The sequence below is a fragment of the Magallana gigas genome, chromosome 6 (assembly GCF_963853765.1).
Source record: "Magallana gigas chromosome 6, xbMagGiga1.1, whole genome shotgun sequence".
Taxonomy (NCBI): domain Eukaryota; kingdom Metazoa; phylum Mollusca; class Bivalvia; order Ostreida; family Ostreidae; genus Magallana; species Magallana gigas.
In genome coordinates, this window is record NC_088858.1 from 51,593,009 (window position 1) to 51,606,861 (window position 13,853).

Here is a 13,853-nt window from a genome sequence, read left to right on the forward strand (position 1 = left end):
CACATAATAACCCTCTAAAAGACGCGTAATAACGCAGAGAATGTTAATGCTTTTTTGTATTTATATTGGTTAAGGACGGCTAAAAATAGTAAGTACTTAGATCAAAAAGTAACTTTCTATTACTTTGTATTACATCCCGAATATCATTCTGTTTAGAGAGAGCGAGAAATGCCTGAATAATATCTTTTGTTCTTTCTTTATTTAAAATACTTTGTATATGTAATACAAAAACTATGAAAAAAACCTATACTACTAGTATTTAAATTCTTAAAGCCATAAAATTTACATGTAATGTATGTGCAAACCATTGTCTTTTTTATATTAGTCAGAGTATATACGTTGTAACATTGCTGTTCTAACCCTCAGGTTGGCAACATGGAGACGACCACCGATATTCTATACATTACCACATCAGAAACCCCGGAATACAATGAACTGTTCTCCTTAAGTGGATCTTTGTTAGGCATGGTATTTTTCATCGTCATCTTCTGTGGGTGTATCTGTAAACATTCGAGTTTTAGGGATCAGACGAGGGGGTGCTCTTGCTGTGATAACATCTCCTGCAGCTTAAGTGATTGTGAGTCAACTGTCTGGCGTTGTTGGAACAAGGTCTCCTGCGTCTGCAGTGTCTGTGACGTCTGTCAGTCGGGGGTGCGGCGATGCTGGGGGACAATTACAAATACTTTTAGTCGGCGCACCGAAAGTAACTGTACCACAGGAAATACAAACATCGAGGCGCCACCTACCGATACGGCTCCTCGTCTGTTTTCAGTGATTGTCGACCCTGCCCCGTCCATGACACTTCCTCCGTCTTATGACAGTATTGTTACAGACCCCTCACAGCCACCTCCTACTTACGAGGAAGCCATGAGGTGAAACAGAGTCGTCTGTCGCTTGCGTAATGAGTCATTGACTCTGAACTACAACGCCGAGAGAGTATCTCCTTTGGTTTGTTGAAGCTAGAACAGGTGCTTTTTATGTCATGATTTTCAATTTATACCAAATATTTATGTATATCAAACAACAATAAAAATTGGTATTGCAACCGAATGATACACCTTTCAAGATGAATTAGCTTTCTTTGTCAGAGAGATCTAAAGTCCAACAAAGTGTTCCAACTTCATTGTTAAAGTAAATAAAAAGAACTATGTTTCGTGACACAAAACAATTATATTTTGTGATATGCATTTAATTCACATGTTGTTAAGGTCCGAGAAATTACTATGGTTTGTCAAGAACACTTCTGGTCACGTGATATGCTCCTACCAACTGCAGTTAAGACTCCGGGCGATGATGAAAGTTGGTATTGCTAATTAAGCAAATGTGAACATTGTAATTGGAAAAAAGCGTGAACAAATGAGGGGATGGGGAGGTGAATAAAAAATAGGACGGATAACTTAAAACCAAAGATACCAACTACATGTGTAGTCTCATATTTCAATCAAAATTGTAATCAGTGTTTAATCTTAAAGGGACTTAGACACGATTTGAGCTAAAAAAAAAATAAATATATTTTGGTTTTCCAATTTTAATGTTTAGAATGGTTAATATGGGTATTTTTAATGCTTTGTCAAAATTTGAAAGTCAAATTTTGAGTTATAAGCAAGATGTAGAGTTTGAAATTCTTTGTTTTGTAATCAAAACTCGAGTGTTGTTATTGTTAACATATTTCTTTTTTTGGTATAAGTTTCAATCGAATGTTGCTTTCCTCAGTTGATAATATTAATTACAAACACATTAAATCAGTTTACCTGGTTTTCCATGAGTCATTTTGTCAGATAAATGGTAATTCCATACTTTTCATTATTTGTAAAAAAAAAAATAAAAGACACGAGCTTTGTTTACATAACAGCGAATTCTTACCACTGTATCTCTCTTATAACTTGACTACAAACATTTAAATTTTGGTCAATCATTCAAAATGAGCATGTAAACGATTTTATACATAAAAAATCAAAATTAAAATTTTGATCTAAAATCGTGTCTAGGTCCCTTTAAGCTCTGCGTCAATTGTTAGCACTTTTAAAGATATTAAGCTATAAATTTAAAACATACTATTACATATGATTATGCGCACAAAAATATTGAATATTTCATTTTTTTTTTAACTTCAATGCTTTTATTGCTTTGGATTGTGCTGAATTGAATAATTAGGAAATATGAATACAAATTTTCAGAACAAGGCAGTAAATATGGGAAATCCTAATATATCCTTAAAACTTTTTTCTTGTTTTACAGTTTTAATCAAATTAAAATGATTATCACAAATGTTGTAACCTGCTATTATATCAATATAAAAATAAAATAAATGTTTATTTTGCTGTACCATAATTAATTTAGATAGTTGATTATGGAAGTGTAATTATTTCAAATAAAAATTCATTCTTATTTAACGCAGTGTCATTGTTCAAAAACTGATCAGGAGTTTATTTAAGCTATTTGTACCCGCGAAAATTATTAATATAGTATATTTAACATGGTGAGTATGAGTGTAACATTGTGGTTTCTTTTTGTATCTACACTTCTGATCCCCCACCCTTTAGATGCATGAATGGAACTGCTTTAACAGACACACACCGGGAATGGTTTTCGCTCGAATGGACAGTCACCACTCATCACACTAAACCTACAAATACACGTTTAAAACACGGTGGAGATCAAGATCTGCTTATATAATTACTAACAAGCCCCAACACGGGACTTTTAAATCGCCTGCGTTCGAAATAAACCTTGCGAAATAGATGCCTAGAATGGCAATGATTTCCGGTGTCCATTTTGAGAGCTCTGAGGGTAAGTAATGCTACAGGAAATTGACATCTCATCGCTGTTTTATCAACTGAGTATCTTTATCTGCCAACATCTTATAATTATTATTATCATAAAGTTGGACTGATCTTGTTTGTAAATTTCTTATTGATACATGTACGGTAAAACAACATGGCATTGAAAATTATAATCCCTTCCTTATCTTTCAGTTTGTTACAACTGATTATGATGTAAGTTTTAGAATACCTATGTGATTAATTACCGAGAGCTATAGTTATTGGGTAGTCAAATATTACCCCGACTTTGTATGATGATAACATATTCTTACTTTTGAATTGTACGCCTGACGTTGACATTGCCATGGTATATATACTAGCGTGTTCCAAACTCTACCTGTGGAGAATTATGTACCCAAATATGTATATAAGAGCACTATCCCAATCTTAACAAATAATCAATATAAAAAGAACTCGAAAGAGGTATACTCATCTCTGTAAAGAGAGAAGGCAGAAGGATTGATTACTTAATTTTTCTTTTACGTAACTTTTTTTATAATGAATTATAATTAATATCAAATTTATGAAACATCTATGTCACAAATTTCGCTGCAAATAATTTCAGTTTAACATTTACGGGCATTTATATTTTAATTCTTTTGTAAAAAGAGGAGGCGCTCCTATACTCCATCCCAAGACATTGTTATAGCACATTATATTAAATGATTTGTTATTCATAAATACCTCAAGGTTTGTTCGATGTTTATTCAATAATGAAAAATCCCAAGATTTATCGCATCTCTAGCTTATAATATTTCAATACACGTTCAAAAATGTTTGAATTGCTACAGACTTAAAGGGACTCGGATGATAACGATTTTCTCGGTATAAATCTACGTAAGTGTACTTCTATCACATATGTATTTTTATTGATAATTTTTTTGTATGTATATGCATTTTTATTAAACGTCGTCCAAATGTGCTGCATAAATATATTGGAACAGACTATAGTTCACTACCGAAGTACTTTCCAGCACCAACAGTTCATACGCACGGACTCTGCGCATTCACATCCTTATCAGTACATAGTAACTAGAGCAGAGCTCGTGGCAAAGCCCCGAGTAGGTCTTCCGTTGTTGCTGCGAGTTGAAAATATATGTTATATGGTGTCAAATGATTATAATGACTATACTTTCAGTTCTGCTTTTGTTATAAAAACGTGTTGTGATTGAAAGCCTGTATATAAAACGTGTTTTGAAACAAAGAAAGGAAGAAAATATTTTAGGAAAACTATTTGTCGAGCAGAGTTTATGTAATTGTTTCAAACATTCTTTAAAAAGTGAGATGTTTAACGGCGAGTTAAATTTTCAAGGGTAGCAAGCATTGTTATAAACAGTATGTACTCATTATTCATGTCAGGAATTGTATTTCTTTTTTAAACTGAACCCGTCTACAAAACACGTAAACCTTTCTCAAAGATAACTTCTATATTAAAATATTTCTAAATTTTTGAAGACTATGTGCAAGTTTAGAATTGCGTGCTGACAAAATTTACAGACCATAAAACGTACTACTACACCAAAAAAGCGTGCGGCCTACGTGCGAGAAACGTTTCGTGTAAACCTTTTAAAGTTTCATGTAAACCGTTTAGCGTTTCGGGCAAAGCGTGTAAATCGTTTCGAGCAAAGCGTGCGAGAACCGTGTGAAACGTTCATCAGATTTCATTTGGAACTCTCTGACAAGTTAATTGTTTCAAAATGGCGCCCGTGTTTTACATTACTTTAACAAAATTGAGCGAATTTTTAACAAACAAAAGAAAGGTATATATATCAAAAGACGACTAGTAACAGATAATTACATGTATATTTAACGTTTTCATGCGATGTTTCAGTACTGAAACAATATTAAAATTCGCTATACATAAAAAATATTAAATACAGTTAGCGAAACATGATTTCTATTGGAACAAATCTAAATCAACTTTAACTTGCACGATCATGTTTTGATAAGCATGTATTTTTATTATTTATTTACATCGATAACTCTTACTGAGACCATTCGGCTGTGTACAAGCAGCACACATAACCTCGGACATCGGGTGAGACCTGCACCTGGCTAAACCTGTCAATCAAACTCTGTGTATTTGTTTTCATTGGATGGTCAGGCGTCTCTCTTTTGTCAAAAGCCAATGGAAAAATAATGACTTCAAGGTAATCGGAATACGTAATTGATGAAGCACACAATTTAAATGATAGAAAATTTATTAATTATTTGAACAAAATTAAATGTAAACATAGAAAGGTTATAAAAAAAATTAATTATTATGGGAATCTATACGCATGGTACTCAATTCAAATAGATTATATTATGATTTTATTATTTTATGTAGTAAAATCACCCTTCCAACTGTTACTCAATTACATAACAATTGATGACCTGGGGCTATAAATGTTCTGAGCTGTGTGCGCTGAAGCGACACAAGATTCTCGGTCGCATGCGGCAATTGAATTAACACAGACTGGCCGAATAAACAAAGGGGTGGGAAAGTGAAACAAAATATTACACATAAGAAACCACCAAAAATGATTTTCGACAGATCTTGCTATCTTTTCTCCAATTAAAAAAAAAATCCAGCGCGAGCACCTGTCAGCGGGGCGGGAGGAGGGGGGGGGGCAGCAATGAGTTCGCTTCCACAATGAAACTACAGTAGTGACCGATAGAATCTAATCTAAAGTTGTTAAAACTCATGTGAATATTTTTTAAAATAATCATCGAATGCCTCAATTCAGGGCATTCCTTTATCGTGCTAGCACCTACCGCAAACATGTAACATGGAACTTTGATTATAATTTGATTTGATTTTTAAACTACCTTATATGCTATCGTATAAATCAATGCTTAATCAACTGTACAAGTAAAATAAATTTATCTTTTCATTTTAAACCAATATAATAGTTGAAAACATAATAAAATATAGTTGTGTCCGTGCAAAATATGAAACATAAACGCGTCATAAGGTACATGTAGAAGAACACGAACCGACCGCGGATCACTTATCCACTCGCGCCGGATCTCCTCAGCCATGTTCGAGGGATGATCATCATTATTTGAATGGGGGGGTGTTGTTGATTTAAAACATTAATTGTACAGTTTTTAAAGTAGTTTACATAAACAAACCAACCATTAGTTTATGTCTAACGATTTTTCCGATTTGGAGTAATATCGTTCATTAATATTCATTTACACTCAAATATTTAATTAAATATATACAAGTAGGACAAACTTTTATAACATAAAATTAAAACAGTTCTTGTATATACGGCTATATTAACTCAAACACGTTCATATGCATGTAAGTGTAAGTCGCGGTGTGCGAATCTTGTGTATTAAATAACCGCTTACCGCTAGGTAATGCAGCCGTCGCTGATCTCCTCGGCCGTGGGCAAAGAATATATTTCGTAAAGGTACAACGCACAGAAACGCACAGCTCACAACCAAGGAAGATTTGAAAAGTTTGCAATATAATGACCTTACTCTATCAAATAGAAGTTATATATTTTAAACTTAAACCCCACAATTGATCTATGTCTATTATTGCTTTAGAGAATGACATTGCTTTTATTAATTAAATGAACTATTTCTTACTTGACATCCAATCGTTTAATCCACAAAAGATTTTGTGTAATCAGAACTAAAACAATTCTTGAGTTCGCGGCTAAATAAACTCATATATGAGAGACGCAACTCTCGTGTATTAGATAACCGCTGACCGCTAGGTAGTCCAGCCGCGAGCATGGTGACCGATTTTCTCGGCCGGGGGCGAGGGAGAGCTTACGTAATGGTACACACACACACAGCTCTGATTCAAGGTAGATTTTAAATGCATGGAGTTAATAAATAAAATGTAATGCATAGAGTTTTTGAATTCCATATTTTGTGGTTAAAAAGTAAAGAAAAAGAATGTTTTGTTTTCCAATTGCCGTTTTTAATGATTGTGCACTATAAGAACTTAACAACAATGACTTAAACTCCTAAAAAAAAAAGCATGTACTCCAACAAAAAAAAAATTCTGATAAATTAATGCCTCCTGTATAAACCAGCATACTTTCTGCGGCAACTTTATGCCAGTTGTACGCACAAAGACTTTCGTTAACTTGTCAAATGAAAACAGGTACATGTCAACATATAAAGCTTTTTACACTCATACTACACAAATCACTTACAAAATAATATTGTTACGACCTTTATGAGATCCCAACAAACAACTTTTCCAGCGACATCCATATCAAAATCCAAACCGTTTTTGAGTTATTAAGCAAAAACTTTTAGGGGATATTGGCCCTTAATTTAAGGGGCCAGCCCTTTTTTATTGGTGTCAAATGAAAGCCCTTGATATTCTGCACAACTTTTATTCTACATGTCTTAACAAAATATTTTTCGTTAAAAAGATATAAAGGAAAATATGTCTAAATTTTTGCACTTTTTGGAATCCTGTTTTTTGACCCCCTACCTTTTCCTAAATAAGGAACGTAATCCAAAAACAAAAACCGATGAATACAACTTCAATGTCTTTGTTATTCAAATTCGTTGAATTCCTTTTCCCTGCTATCATAGTCTCGGAGCCTTTGTCTGGAAACCAAAGGCCCTAAAAAATTTTAAAAGGGGAATAACTCGTTAACAGAAAGGGAATTCTAACTTTTATGAATTGATGAAGATAGTGTTTTGTAAAGTCCATTAGCCCTGAAAATTTGAGCAAAATCCGTTCAGAAATGAGCACGATATCAAGCCTCAAAGTTCGCGTCTAGGAAGAAAAAAAAAAAAAAGAAAAATAAGAATAATCTTAACCCGCACAATAATAGAAAGGTCTTCCGTTGGAAACGGAAGACCTTAATTATCTAACGCACTGTGGTCAGCAGTAAACCTTTATTTATACCTCTGACCAAGGGCATACACTCAGGTTTATCATATTACTTTTATTAACATATTTCTGGAACTTAAACATACATACGCTATTTATATACCGTATGCACTTTTTATCAACTTATGTAGAATTTTCGTTCCATCTATATCAGGTCGAATTGTATGCTAACCTTTCTGTTGTTTTTACTTATTATCATGCAGGCTTTGCCATGCGGATCATGACTGATATCCTTAACATCGCTATGCCAGCACACTAGGACCAAAACAAAGCAACTAGATCTGGAACCAGAACTGGATTCGGCCTTGTGCTATAACTTTCTGTCCATAGGATGGCATTAAATTTTCTGAACATATTGGATTGTTTAAAGTGAGAAACCCGTTCTTCGTGACGGAATTGTTTGGTGGCTGCAGTGTGCGTTAGCTTGAGTATATGATCCATTCGTTGACCCACAGACTAGAATCATGGAGACGACAACATATATTCTAAACACAACATCAGACACCCCAGAACCAGGCGAAGAAACATACTCAGACGGCGAGGGCTTGTTTGGCATCGTATTTGTCGTCTTTGTGTTCTGTTTTTGCAGCGGGTTATGCAAGTGCTTCATGGATCGGTCGAGAGAGTTGTCTTGTCGGGATATCGCCTCCTGCAACTGTGACTGTGAGTCGGGTGTACAGCGCTGTTTGAACAAGGTCTCCTGCGTCTGTGGCATCTGTGGTGTCTGTGAGTCAGGGACCAGGCGCTGCTGGGGAACAATTACAAATGCGTTTGGTCGACGCACCGAGACTAATGACAGTACAATCGAAACAAACACCGAGGCGCCACCTACCGACACGGCTCCTCGTCTGTCTTCAGTGATTGTCGACCCTGTCCCGTCCATGACACTTCCTCCGTCTTATGATAGTATTGTTACAGACCCCTCACAGCCACCCCCTAGTTATGAGGAAGTCATGAGGTGAAAAAATTGATTCCTTAAAGGTACATCCGCTATGTTTCATTCCCTCGGAGCTATTCCCAAGATCATCACATAAGCTGGCTGCAGACCTAACAACATCCCTCAGTTTTTCGCTGAACAAGTCTTAAATTACCTGTGCGGAATTTAATTTGAAATCATCTTGCTATTTAATTGCGACGAAATCAAAGGACATGAAACAAAGAATTGAAGCGCAAAATCGATCATCCTCAGGGCCAAATAATACATGTATATGCAGAGATGAAAAAGGAGTTTATACACTAAAACTGCTTTCCCTAACCACACAAGATCTACGCCGTTTTAATAAAAAATAACACAAAGAACAATTTTACCTGACATAATACTGGTTATTCTTACATAAACCATATTGTGCCATCGTTATGTATTTTTGTGACCAGCATTACTTAAAGGGACCTATACGTGATTGAAGCTCAAAATTTTCAATTTTATATTTTATTGTTAATGTAAAAAATGGTTAATATGGGTATTGTTATTGCTTTGTCAAAATTTGAAAGTCAAAATAATAATGATCATGAGTTACAAGCAAGAAACAAAGTTTAAAATTCTTTGTTTTGTTGTTATTACTCATATATGTTTTGTATTGGGATAAGTCTCAATCAAATGTTGCTTTTTGCTGATAATATTGATAAGGAACATATTGAATCGGTTTATCTTTGCCACGAGTAGTTTTGTCAAAAAATTGTTATATCCTTGCTTTAACATTACCACCCATATATCTAAATACGCCCGAGTCCATACCCAATCACACAATGATCTATTTTGGCCTAATGCTTATTGTTAACTTTTTTTGGATAGTTTCAGACAAATAAATGATCGAAGCAGGGGTGTTCATACACAATGAAATAAAAATGTTTTAAGTAAGATAAACGCCCTCTAAATGCCCATTCTGACAGAATTGTCCTCGGCTCTAACGCGCCCGCGGACTGTACAATATCTGACAGAATGGACAGTTTGAGGCTTATAATTATTACTGGTAAACCTGTCTGACCACGGCGCGTTAGACCATCATAAACTAAATGAAAGAAAACTTGTCAAATTTAAATAAACATTTATTTTTTACATTGGTCCTTTTAGCAGCTGATTAGTCTAAATTGCATCATGAAAAAAAAACATGCACCAAGGGGATCAATGACCGAAACTCCCGAACATTGGTCAATTGTTGTACCAACATGGTACATGGTGTGATATCAGATTGTAAGATAATTAAAATGTTTTGAGCACATATAGGATCAAAGCGAAGAATCATCCATGTTGACGGAATACTACTCACAGTATCTCCTTGGAGTATGTTTGTTAGCTAGAGTAATTTATCCTTTTTGTTTACCCACATGCTAAGTACTAGGGTCATGGAGACGACAACATATAGTCTAAACACACCATCAGATTCCCCAGAATCAGAGGACGACTCGTTTTTTTCTGAACGGAAGTGTATATGGCATCAGACTGATGGTAGTGATGTGCTGTTGATGTACCGTGTTATGTAAGTGCTGTTTGGATTGGGTGAGCGAGTGTTCCTATCTTTTCTTGCAACTGTTGTGATTGTGAGGCGGCAGCAAGTGTCTGCGATGTCTGTGAGTCAGGGATCAGGCGCTGATGGGGGATAGTTACAAATATTCTTAGTCGACGCACCGAAAGTATCTGTACCACCGGAAATAAAAACACCGAGGCGTAACCTACCGACACGGCTCCTCGTCTGTCTTCAGTGATTGTCGACCCTGCCCCGTCCATGACACTTCCTCCATCTTATGACAGTATTGTTACAGACCCCTCACAGCCACCTCCTACTTACGAGGAAGCCATGAGGTGAAAAAGACAGATATAAATATTATTATTGCTCAAAGCTGAACTTCACTCGAAGAGAGACATTGTAAGCCATGTTTCATATTTGCCTCGCAGCTATACCTACAACCTCCAATATAAGCCGCAGACATGAAAACACCTCGACATATTCCGCTGCACAAATCGCATCTGTTAACTAAGACATAATCAGATAAAGTAACCGCCGTGATACTTTGTTGCGATTAAATGATGACAGTATTTGTTGCATGTATCATTTATGAGAACAACAAATCAAATTTAGAAAAAAAAAATTGACGAAAAAAGCAAGTAAATTGCCCAAAAAATGATGAATAATTAATGAAAATATTTTAATAAGATTCTTAACATTTCTTACCGAATCTTATTCTTTGTTAAGCTTGAATATGTTTTATTTTGTATTTTCTGTAAACAAAGATATGTCATAATATGCATTGTATGAGATGATTCCAATTTGTGTATCCCATTTTAAGCCTGAGTATCTGTACTTATAAATTTCTAAGCACTTGCATCCCAACAATATCTCCGGATAGAATCCGGTCATGATCTACAAATATTTGAAATGAAGATCGGTTTACATATCATCGTGGTACTTAAAATATTTTTACTTAATTGTGGGGATAGGTCCTCCTATATTCACTTTGCAATAAAATGAATCAAGCGCCTATTTAAAACTTTCTGGTGACCAAGACTTACACAATTATACCGACAAGTCCCTACACGGGGCATTTAAATCACGTACATAAGTATAAAATAAGTCTTGCTTAATTGATGCTAAGCTAAGACTGCGATGGTTTCTGGACTCCATTTTCATAACATACTGGGTAAGTATCATCCAATACTCTCTATGAATCCGGTATCTTTTTTTCTCGCTAAACATTACGGTAAGGAGAGATGTGGAATTAATTTTCTTGTAAGTTTCTTGTTGATATAAGGACATGTGTACGTGAGGATTAACGATGATTGAATATGACATTTAAATTCTGAACTCTTTATTTGTTTGGCTTATGTTCTTTTGAGCATCTGGCAGATTTCGCAATTCATTTGTGATTTGTGAAAGATAAATTTTTGTTCACATATAGTACAGAATGTTTACGACTATTTTTGTTCACAATAGGCTAGCAACATGCGGACCAAAAGTGATATTCTAAACACCACCGTACCAGCAACCCAACAACCAGAAGAAAGTAACTGGCTGTGGAACGGGGGCTGGATCGGCATCATCTTCTGTATCATTGTCATAGTCATTGCCAGTCGATCTGTTTGTGACATATTGGAGCGTACGAGGCAAAGACTGAGGAATCGTTCATGTTGCCGGAACTTTGTCTCTTGTGACTGTAGTGTCTGTAAGGCAAGGTCTAGGCGCTGTTTGGAAACAATTACAAGTGTATTCAGTCGACGCACGGAGATTAATCGTGACTCAAGAAATTCAAGCGCCGAGACGCCACCTACTATTCCTGTATCGCGGCTGTCCATCATAATTGTCGATCAACGTATAGATCCAACAACCATGACACTTCCGCCATCTTATGACAGTATTGTCACAGATCCCTCACATCCACCCCCTAGTTATGAGGAAGCCTTGAGATTCACCCCTTAGTTATAAGGAACCCTCGAGATCCACCCCCTAGCTACGACGAAGCCTTGAAAGCCGGTCCCTAGTTATGACGAAACCGCCATAGCCACCCCCTAGTTATGACGAAGCATTGAAAGCCGGTCCCTAGTTATGAGGAAACCTTAAGATCTACCCTCTAGTTACGATGAAGCCTTGACATCCACTCACTAGTTGTTAGCAATTCTTGAGATCCACCTACTTGTTATGAGGAAGCCTTGAGATCCACCCCAAGTTACGACGAAGCCTAGAAAGCCGGTCCCTAGTTATGAGGAAACCGTCATAGCCACCCCCTAGTTATGACGAAGCCTTGATATCCACTCCCTAGTTGTGAGGCAGCCTTGAGATCCACCCCCTTGTTATGAGGAAGCCTTGAGATCCACCCCCCAGTTATGAGGAAACCGCCGCAGCCACCTTTTAGTTACCTGGTATGAGGAAGCCGTGAGGTGATGCTCATATGTATTAGTTCTGGTTATGTCTGCTGAATTGTGTATCAGGTCAATTCGCCAAACAAACAACACTTCCTTTAGTTTTCTGTTTTGGAAATGCAATGTTTTTGTTTATATGTGCCATACAAAAAGTATAATTAAATCTCTACATATATGACGCAGTGCGTCTGAGACTGCCACTGTTTATATTAAGCAGTGCGTCTGAGACTGCCACTGTTTATATGATGCAATGCGTCTGAGACTGCCATGGACTTTTTATACGATGCAGTGCGTCTGAGACTGTCTGAGACTGCCACTATTTATTTGAAGCAGTGCGTCTGAGACTTCCACTGTTTATATGATGCAGTGCGTCTGAGACTGCCACTGTTTATATGATGCAGTGCGTCTAAGACTGCCACAGACTGTTTATACGATGCAGTGCGTCTGAGACTGTCTGAGACTGCCACTATTTATTTGAAGCAGTGCGTCTGAGACTTCCACTGTTTATATGATGCAGTGCGTCTGAGACTGCCACTGTTTATATGATGCAGTGCGTCTAAGACTGCCACAGACTGTTTATACGATGCAGTGCGTCTGAGACTGTCTGAGACTGCCACTATTCATTTGAAGCAGTGCGTCTGAGACTGCCACTGTTTATATGATGCAGTGCGTCTGAGACTGTCTGAGACTGCCACTATTTATTTGAAGCAGTGCGTCTGAGACTGCCACTGTTTTTATGATGCAGTGCGACTGAGACTGCCAGTGTCTATATGATGCAGTGCTTCTAAGACTGCCACTGTTAATATGATGCAGTGCGTCTGAGACTGCCACAGACTGTTTATACGATGCAGTGCTTCTGAGACTGCCACTATTTATTTGAAGCAGTGCGTCTGAGACTGCCACTGTTTATATGATGCAGTGCTTCTGAGACTGCCACTATTTATTTGAAGCTGTGCGTCTGAGACTGCCACTGTTTATATATTGCAGTGCTTCTGAGACTGCCACTATTTATTTGAAGCAGTGCGTCTGAGACTGCCACTGTCAATATGATGCAGTGCGTCTGAGACAGCCACTGTTTATATGATGCAGTGTTTCTGAGACTGCCACTGTTTATATAATGCAGTGCTTCTGAGACTGCCACTGTTTATATGATGCAGTGCGTCTGAGACTGCCACAGACTGTTTATACGATGCAGTGTGTCTGAGACTGGCTGAGACTGCCACTATTTATATGAAGCAGTGCGTCTGAGACTGCCACTGTTTATATGATGCAGTGCGTCTGAGACTGCCACTATTTACTTGAAGCAGTGCGTCTGAGACTG

General features: G+C 36.8%; 1 protein-coding gene across 5 annotated transcripts in view; it reads left to right on the forward strand.

Moving 5' to 3' along the window:
- Window positions 1–8,638, forward strand: part of LOC105321784 (uncharacterized) — a 29,078-nt gene extending 20,440 nt beyond the window's left edge. For 4 of the 5 annotated variants that reach the window (XM_066087397.1, XM_066087398.1, XM_011420235.4 and 1 more), the window contains 2 exons: window positions 367–2,790; window positions 7,884–8,638. The gene's annotated coding sequence lies outside the window, so the exon portion shown is untranslated. Of the gene's footprint in view, window positions 89–366; window positions 2,791–7,883 lie in introns of all 5 variants that reach the window. The other variant, XR_002198869.3, reaches the window with a different exon arrangement.
- The last annotated feature ends 5,215 nt before the right edge of the window (window positions 8,639–13,853 follow it).